The sequence below is a fragment of the Zingiber officinale genome, chromosome 3A (genome assembly GCF_018446385.1).
Source record: "Zingiber officinale cultivar Zhangliang chromosome 3A, Zo_v1.1, whole genome shotgun sequence".
NCBI lineage: Eukaryota > Viridiplantae > Streptophyta > Magnoliopsida > Zingiberales > Zingiberaceae > Zingiber > Zingiber officinale.
In genome coordinates, this window is record NC_055990.1 from 52,018,990 (window position 1) to 52,028,685 (window position 9,696).

General features: G+C 37.7%; 1 non-coding gene across 1 annotated transcript; it reads left to right on the plus strand.

Annotated features, from left to right (window-relative positions):
- The first annotated feature begins 524 nt into the window (after positions 1-524).
- On the plus strand, positions 525-631 carry LOC122054307. Its single transcript, XR_006132635.1, has one exon. It is a non-coding gene; the product is annotated as a small nucleolar RNA R71 (small nucleolar RNA).
- Positions 632-9,696: the final 9,065 nt, after the last annotated feature.

Genomic DNA, 9,696 nt, shown 5'->3' on the forward strand with positions numbered 1-9,696 from the left:
GGAAAGGTACTTGTGGCCTTTGGGAACTTCCTAGAGAAATGGAACTAAGTTCTTGTGATCTTCTATTATTCTTCTCCTCAATTCTAAACATGTCATTCTTCAGAAGTTCTTCATGATTTTTGCCACTTCTCAACCCAACATCATCACACTTTTCATTAGATCTTGACTGTGTAGGAGGGGGATCTTCTTTAAACCATTTTGAAACAATACTATCAAGATTTGCTCCCAAATGTTTAAACTCCTCACCTTGTGACTTGTGAATTTCAATATTTTTAGGTGGTTGAACTTCATTTTGTTTGACAGGCTCTCTTACATTTATGGCTTGCACTTCTTGAATATCTAAGGGAAATTCCATCCAACTTTTGTTCGACCATTCATGGAGGTTCAATGTCACTTGATCAATTAATGAATAAGCTTCATCTATACTTTTGTCCATAAAAGAACCTCCAGTTGATGAATCCAATAAACTCTTGTCTGAGAAAGAAATTCCCCCATAGAATATGTGCAAAATCAACCATTTGTCAAAACCATGATGAGGGCACTACCTTTGAAGACTCTTGAATCTATCCCATGCTTCAAATAATGATTCTCCATATGCCTGAGCAAAATTTGTTATGCAACTTGTGATGCTTTGAGGGCACTGGAGAATCAGAAATTGCATAACACTGCTCCCAACCATTTCTGCTATATACACTGTTCTACTTGGAGGGAAAAAATGATTCAGAAATTTCTTCTCCAATTGTTCCCAACTTGTGATGTTTTGAGGATAGAGAGAATATAGCCAAGTCCTTGCTTTATCCTTGATACTGAAAGGAAATGCTATCAATCGAACTGCATCTGCTGATACTCCTTCACATTTCACCAAATCACAAATCTCTAAAAATGTTTCAAGATGCAGATAAGGACTTTCTGAAACTTCTCCTCCAAATTTATGACCTTGTATCATGAAAATTATCTCTGGGTCTAGTTGGAAACTTTCTGCTTCAAATTGAGGTTGCACAATGGGAGATAAAAATCTTACAGAAAAGGGTATAGAAAAATTTTTCATGGGCCTGCTTGACATGTTAGTGATCATGGATATTCAAGAAAAAATTATAAAATGAAGAATCAAAGACAAGAAATAAAATGCAATATGAAAAGAAAGAAAGAAAATGCAAAATTTAAATTGCAAGAAAGAAAGTGCATAATGAAAACAAGAAAGAAAAGATAAAAGGAAAAAGAAAAATGTCTAGAATAATTCATATGCTAAAGATTGCAAGATATGTTTACAAAATAAAAGAAGAAAGAAACTAGATTAAAAGAGAAAACAGAGAAAAGTTAGATTAGAGTGCTAAAAATCAAGAATGCAAAGTTAGAATTAGAATTAGAATTGCAACAAAAAAAAATTGTCAAGAATGTTATTCAAGAAAGGAAAAACTTATGAAAACAGAATTCTAAAAGTTAGATAACAACTATGCAAATGAAAAGAAAAGTTATGTCTAGTCTAACTCAATTGATAATTCCTAATGTTATAGCGCAGTCCCTGGCAACGGCGCCAAAAACTTGTTCGCTCTCCGCAAGTGTACGAAAATGTCGCAAGTAATATAAAAGATTACCGTATCCACAGAGACTGGAATAAGCACTAGAAATATCTCAAAGTGAATTAGCTAAACAACTAATCAATTGGTTTCAAATGCTAAGGATGAAAAACAAATCTAAAATGAAAGATCAACAAACAAGAATTTGGGGTTTGAGTTATGATAAAGGGAGGTTCTAGGAGTTTTAGTTTCTTTGTAAGATCTCTTGAATGTATATGGTTTACCAATTCTTATTTCTCAATTGTCTAATATTTGTAGAAGGTTGTCGGTTCTTTCTTGCAATAGATAATCGGCTTAGGACTGAAAAATGTACCTAAATGTGATCAATTAGATATGAACCTACGTTGTCCTTACACAGGATTGCACCTATTACTATGCTTCCCTCGGATACCAACATAGAAGTTCGTAGCTTCTTAACCCATAAAGATACAAGGATTGAATAATAAAATCTATCCTACCCTCTTAAATATTCTCATTTTCCCTTCAAGGTTATCCCTCAAACGTCCTTACACGGGCTTGCACCTGTCACGTGGATCCCTCAGAAAATCGAGTGAGAGTTAACCTCTACAAATTCTATAAGATATCCAAACAATCAATCAAGAATAAGAATTAAGACCTAATCACAATTAATCATTCAAGATCCAATCGATACAAACTAGGCAACATCATTGTAACACCCCTAGAAAGCCTAGATAAGAAAGTAAGGATAATGAGAGTTTGAAGGTAGTGAAAAGAAGGTGTAAATATTCTAAGTTGAATATTAAGATGGGAAGGATTTAGATGATTAAAACTTTATGAAAGAAAATAAAGTTGAGAATATAAATCATCTATATTTATAATACATGGAATTAATGTAAACAAAAGGAAGGAATATGAGATAATATATATGTGTATGAAATATTTATGCATAATGCATAATATGGTGATATATGAATTATTATATACAAAAGAATATCAATAATATGTTAGAAGAGAAATAGGATTGAACCTTGGACCTCTTGTAAGGAACATGTATAGGATATCAAAGGGGATAGGAGAATTATTGATAAGGAGAGAAAGGACTAAGTAGTTAAGAATAAGAAAGGATTCTTTTTACTTAAAAGGAAAAGGAAGTAAAAAGAAGTAAAAATATACATAACCAAGTTTTGATCCTTGGTTCTCTTGTGGATGCATGCATATGTTAACCAAGTGTGATAAGAGGATATTGTAAGAGGAGAGATAGGAATTTTAATTAAAGGAAAGAAAGAGAGAAATTAAAAGAAAGAAAAGAGAGAACTCAAGAAGCATTTCTCTAGAATATTCTTATCATTAAAGAGGAGAAATAAATAAGGAGGATGAATCAAGTCAAGTTTTCCTCCCTCATTTTAGTATAAATAGGCATGGAGGGGTGGCTTCATCCTCAACTCACTCTCCTCCTCTTCTCCTAGAGGTGCCGAGACACTCCTCTTTTCTTTCTTTCTTTTTGTTGCCGAGCAACACAAGAGGAAGAAGCCTCCTCTTCTTCCTCCTCCTCTCCACCAAAAGACCTAGCCACTTCTTCCTCCATTGGTGCCGAGCAAAGCAAGCAAGGAAGAAAGGTCCACAAGCAAGTTCTCAACTCTAGGAAACTTAAGCAAAGAAGGTAAGCTTCCCCTCACCTGTGGTACAAGGCTTTTATGTGATTTTCGGATTTATAAGGATTAGAAAACCTAGGAAAGAATTTAAGAAAATTCGGCTAAAGAAAAGGTTTTCAAATCTAAGATGATTTAAACAAGACCTCATTTCATGATAAGATTTTCTATGCTATGTAGAAGGATTCTTTTCCATGATTTTATACTGATATGATGTATGATCAGAGGAGTATCTAACCCTAGGATTTAACCAAAAATATTTTAAAGAGGCTAGGAAGATTATTGTCTAACCAAACTAGTGCAAGGTTCCTTCTATGAAATGCTAAGGACCTTTCTATGGTTTTCTTGCTTGGAAATTAATTGGAACCAAAAGAAAACTCACTTGTATGCTTCGGACCAGAAAGGTTAAGGGTTAGAAAGACCTTCAAAAAAATTTAAATAAACATGCTCCTATGATAGGATATAAAGTTTCTTAAAGGGTGTTCACATTGCTAGAAACTCATGAACTCTTTTTAGGGTTTTTCGGCCATGATAAAAGGGATAGCTTAGATTAGCCTAAATAAAAATATTAATATGCTCAAGACCTCTGTGATATTATGATATGAAAGTTGATTAATGCTCTCATGTTTAATTGGAATGTAGAAAATTAGTTACATGATATAAGACATGTAAGATCACAAGAGTCCTAGCTTGTTTATGATCCAATTTTGTGTATGATGTTCTTAGTAACTTTTGCCATGATATTTACTTAGGCTTTCCATGCTTTAGGCCACTTAAGAAACCTAGCTTAAGGACTGGTAGGTTTCGCCATGAAGGAAAATAAAAGAAAAAGGAAAGAAACCTAGGAAATGCTATACATAATGAGAAGAAATGAAATTATGTTATGTAATATGCCATGATATGTTATAGCATAGGAAATGCTATACATAATGAGAAGAAATGAAATTATGTTATGTAATATGCCATGATATGTTATAGCATAGGAAATGCTATACATAATGAGAAGAAATGAAATTATGTTATGTAATATGCCATGATATGTTATAGCATAGGAAATGCTATACATAATGAGAAGAAATGAAATTATGTTACGTAATATGCCATGATATGTTATAGCATAGGAAATGCTATACATAATGAGAAGAAATGAAATTATGTTATGTAATATGCCATGATATGTTATAGCATAGGAAATGCTATACATAATGAGAAGAAATGAAATTATGTTACGTAATATGCCATGATATGTTATAGCATAGGAAATGCTATACATAATGAGAAGAAATGAAATTATGTTACGTAATATGTCATGATATGTTATAGCATAGGAAATGCTATACATAATGAGAAGAAATGAAATTATGTTACGTAATATGCCATGATATGTTATAGCATAGGAAACGCTATACATAATGAAAAGAAATGAAATTATGTTACGTAATATGCCATGATATGTTATGGCATAGGAAATGCTATACATAATGAGAAGAAATGAAATTATGTTATGTAATATGCCATGATATGTTATAGCAAAGGAAATGTTATACATAATGAGAAGAAATGAAATTATGTTACGTAATATGCCATGATATGTTATAGCATAGGAAATGCTATACATAATGAGAAGAAATGAAATTATATTACGTAATATGCCATGATATGTTATAGCATAGGAAATGCTATACATAATGAAAAGAAATGAAATTATGTTACGTAATATGCCATGATATGTTATAGCATAGGAAATGCTATACATAATGAGAAGAAATGAAATTATGTTACGTAATGATATGTTATAGCATAGGAAATGCTATACATAATGAAAAGAAATGAAAAAGGAAATGCATGAAAGATTGTTAGGGACATGATATGATAGTTATGCATGATAAGTTATTTTTTTTGTATGGTTTGTACCAAGGGTGGGCTCCGTAAACGCCCCGGGGTCGATGGAGTAAGACTCGGGCCTCGTCAGTAATGGGCCTCTGAATGCCCTAGGTCGATGGAGTAAGACTCGGGCCTAGTATGTATGCATGGTAGGGTTCAAGACTTGCTACCTTGGACCTACCTATAAAGCGCGCGCATTATGTATGTGGTACAAACCGGGATCCCCTCTAATGATGATATTAATTTCAAGTACTTATAATTATAAATTTTCAAATTCATGATGCATTGCCTACATATGTGCTTGAATTATCTGATGATTAGATATAATGTCATGTGATATTATATGAATATGAATATGATACCCTTGTATGTCGTATGCTTATGATACCTCGCATGATATTGATATGCAATGATATGAATTCGGTTTTAGTGAGTAGGAAAGGAACTTACTGAGCCATGAGTGCTCATAGCTTACTTTCCTTGTACCGCAGATATGGGGGACGGATATTCGGAACGACGGAGCAGCAGGAGGAGCAGATAGTGATGTGTGTGGTGGTGGCTCGGCAAGAACGATTCGGACAAATTAATATTTTTAGTTATATGATCAATATATGCACATTCGAACTAATCAGAATATGTGATATCATGCTTATTTAAATAAAAGGAATGATTTAAAATTTTCCGCTGTTATAGTATAACTAAAGCATGTACGTAAGTAGTATAAGATCGTAGCGCCGCCCTTGGGTAAGAAGGGTGGGCGTTACAATCATAGAAACAAAGAAATGGCAAATCCACAAGAGTTTACATCAATTTATCTCACAAATACTCCCTCCATCCTAGAACAAAAGATCTACTCCATAAAACAAAGAAAGAAAACCAAAGATAAGAAGATTACAAGCATTTCTTCAATCCCAATCCAAGAAGAGGAGAGAAAGAAAACTTATCTACAATATAGCTCCATCTTCGAATCCAATCCTCGCTCCCGGAGTCGAATTCGCCAAGATCTCCCTTTAGATCGCCCAAAGATCCTCCCAAGAATGGGAGGAATCCACCAAATCTTGCTTTCTCCCAAAGGGGAGAAGATCCCCTTTCAAATCCTCAAAGAGGATTTAAATAGAGGGGGCTTTCGGGCACCACACGACCCCGAGACATGGTCGTCTGAGGTTCACATGGCCAGAGCCTTTCCCCTCTCTGCCATCCATACACGGTCGTGTGGTGTACACGGCCATGGACAACTCCCATCATGACCTCCAAGCACAGCCGTGTAGATCCACACGGCCTGGACTGCCCCAGCTTCTGGAAACCTGACACGGCCGTGTGGTGCACATGGCCAGAACACTTTTAAGTGCTGGGAACCCTGCACGGCCGTGTGATGCACACGGCCAGGGCCTTCTTGGTCTCTAGAAACCTTACACGGCCATGTAGATCCACACAGCCATGTAAGGATTGAACTCTGATTTTGCTTCAAAACTTGGCACGGTCGTGTGAGATTCACACGGCTAGGCCAAGCTCCTTTACTGTTGCTGCCACACGGCATCTGAACTCCACATGGCCAAAGCTCCCTACCAATGCAGGGTCGTGTCTAGTACACGGCCAGGTGCCTTCTCGCTTGCTTTGCTCTTAAGTTTTGTCCAAGAATGCAGAATCTTCACCAAATTCGACTCCTGTGTATAGAAAATGCACAATAGCAGATCTCCAAACAAAAAGAGTAAATATGCTAAAAGGAAAGCTGGAAGTACAAAAATGCATAGATCAACCATGCTCAAAGTATGTAAATGTGTGTCAAAACATGCATAAAAGTATATAAAATCTACGTACATCAATCTCACACAACCCGTAGCTAGATATCTACTTCCTATCTGCCCAAAGTGATCTGTGGTAGAGTGATCTCGTGTAGACAGTGACACTGACATTTTGGACTGCCCATAGTGATCTGTGGTAGAGTGATCTTGCGCAATCCCTAGCTAGATAGCTAGATGTCTTGGTCACTTGCGGATTGTTTGTAGTGGAGTGTTACTGCCACATATTACGGATTGTTTGTGGTGAAGCATTGTTCCCACATATTGCAGATTGTTTGTGGTGAAGTGTTGCTCCCACATATTGCAGTTTGTTTATGGTAGAGCATTGCTCCCACATATTGTGCATCGTTCATGGTGGAGCGTTGCTCTCACATATTAGGGACTGTTGGTGGTAGAGCATTGCTCCCACATTCGATGGATTACTTGTGGTAGAGCATTGCTTCCATATATGATGTATTCTTGTGATGGAGCAATGCTCTCACATTTGATGATCTATTTCTATTTATCATACATGGTTATTATTCGAACCCCAAAATTGTTTTGGTGTGATCAACAAGTTAAGTTAGGTTCTGTGTTGTTTAACCTTGTGTCTAAGTGTGCAGGAGCTTAGGAGCACAGGTACTTGAGCAGAAGACGGAGCTAGCGAGAAGGACGGCACGTGGTACGTCCGAGGGATGAGGCGCTGCGGAAGAGTACCCCGGTGGATAAGAAGGAAGCGTGCGGTGGTTCCGAGGGACGAAAGCCAGAGCGGAAGATTGCTCGGGGAGCAAGAGACACAGCTAGCGAGAAGGTCAGCACGGGATGCGACCGAGGGACGAAGATTGTGGATGAGTACGCTGGCAGACGAGAAGGAAACACGCAGCGATTTCGAGGAACGAGAAGCCAGAGCGGAAGGCTGCTCGAGAAGACTGGAACTTGGGTTCGAGTGAGCCCTTTTTCGGATGGCAGAGATCACCCAAGCGAGCGGATCTAGAGTAGAAGAACTGGACCGAGGCGGGACTGAACCAGAGAAGAGGTCCCAGACGAAAACTACGGGGCGCCCGGAGCAGTCCGGGGCGCCCGGAATGCTTCCGGGCGCCCGAACTTAGAATTTGACCAAATCGAGTCAAACCTCGATCTGAACATTGGGGATAAAATTTTATCCCCCCAGGCACCTTGACCAAGGCTATAAATATAGCCTTGGTCCAGAAGCTTGATAACGAACTCACGAATTGTAATTCCAACACATGTGTGTTGTAGTGTAGAGTTAAGCTTCTGTTTCTGCGCTTCAACGTTGTAAGAGGCTTCTCCGCCTGAAGGAGTATTTAGTGCTTCAACTTCCTTGGATTAACAACCACATCGGTTGTAACCAAGTAAATACTCGTGCCTCGTCTTTTAATGTTCTATTTACTTTCTACTTATTCTTTATGCAAGTATTAGTTTAAGAGTTCAAAGAAGGGATGGTTTTGTTTTTGTGTTGACAGGCTATCCCCCCCTTCTAGCCAGCCGCAATGGTCCTACAAGTGGTATCAGAGCCAAGGCACTTCAGGAGGACTAACCGCCAATCGAAGCAACAAGATGGTCGGAGCTAACATCTATCCACCAACATTCGAGGGGGAGTTCGTATTCTAGAAGCGACAAATGGAGGTTTACTTTAAAACTAATTTCAATATGTTGTTAATAATGAAGTATGGTTTTGTAATGCCCAAAAGCAAAGAAGGAGAAGAACTTAAGGAGCATCAATGGACTAACGAGCAGCACGACAAATTCATGGCAAACGGTAAGGCTGAATCCAGTCTTTTGAGCATTTTACTTACTAAGGATCTCGACAGAGTCGGAACATACAAAAGCGCAAAAGAATTTTGGGAAAGGTTCTTGAAGCTTTACGAAGAACCACCTGCAGTTGAATCCAACTCCTCAATAGACATCGAGTCACCGACAGAAGAGTCAGAGATCAAGGAAATTGTCGAAACATCTCTCACCGCCGAGCATCTATGTAACACCCATAAAATCTCTAGCAATTTTATATAATTTTTGCATGGTTAGAATGAGTTTTATGTGGGTTCCTTCTTCAAAAAAAAAAGAAAAAATAGAACCTAAAAGAGGCATGGCCAAGGTTCGAACCTTGAACCTTTTAGTAAGTGACAAGCTCTATGATATGGGATAACCAGTAGCCCCAACAGGGGTGCACTGTTAGGAAGGAAAGGGAAATTGTAATTAAGGGTAGGGAAGGTGAAGGGACACCTTTCTCCCTTCACTTAGAATGAAAAGTTAATTTTCCCTTCTCCATTCATTTAGAGTAAATGAAGCGAAGAATGAAAAGGTGTTTTCCCTTTCTCCCTTCATTTAGAATAAATAGGAGCAAGGGAAAGAAAAGTTATTCTTTTTATTCTTCCTCTATCTTCCTTCCTCCACTAAAACAAGCCTCCTTCTCCTCCATTTTCGGAATCAAGCCTAGGATTCCTTCCTAGGAAGTCTTCACAAGGAGAAGTCCCTAAGGTCTAAGCCCTCTTACAAAGCAAGATACACAAGGGAGATTCCTAGAAGCGGAAGCCTTCTCTTCCTCCCCACCAAGGGTATTCTACTTGTAGTAAACCAAGCGAGAGGATGTAAGTATCTCCCTCACCTGCAGTACAAGTGGTTTTCGAGTGTTTTCTATGCTTAATGTTGCAAAAAAAAACTAGGATCATGCTCTTGTAAGTTTCGGCCAAATCATGAATTAGGATTTGAAGAGAGTTCAAAACTTTAACCATGACTGATTATGATTCCTTATGATGTGTAATCTATTAGGCGATGCTAGTTTGATGTCTCCATGTTTTATGTTGCTTAAAACTTAGGGATGAACCT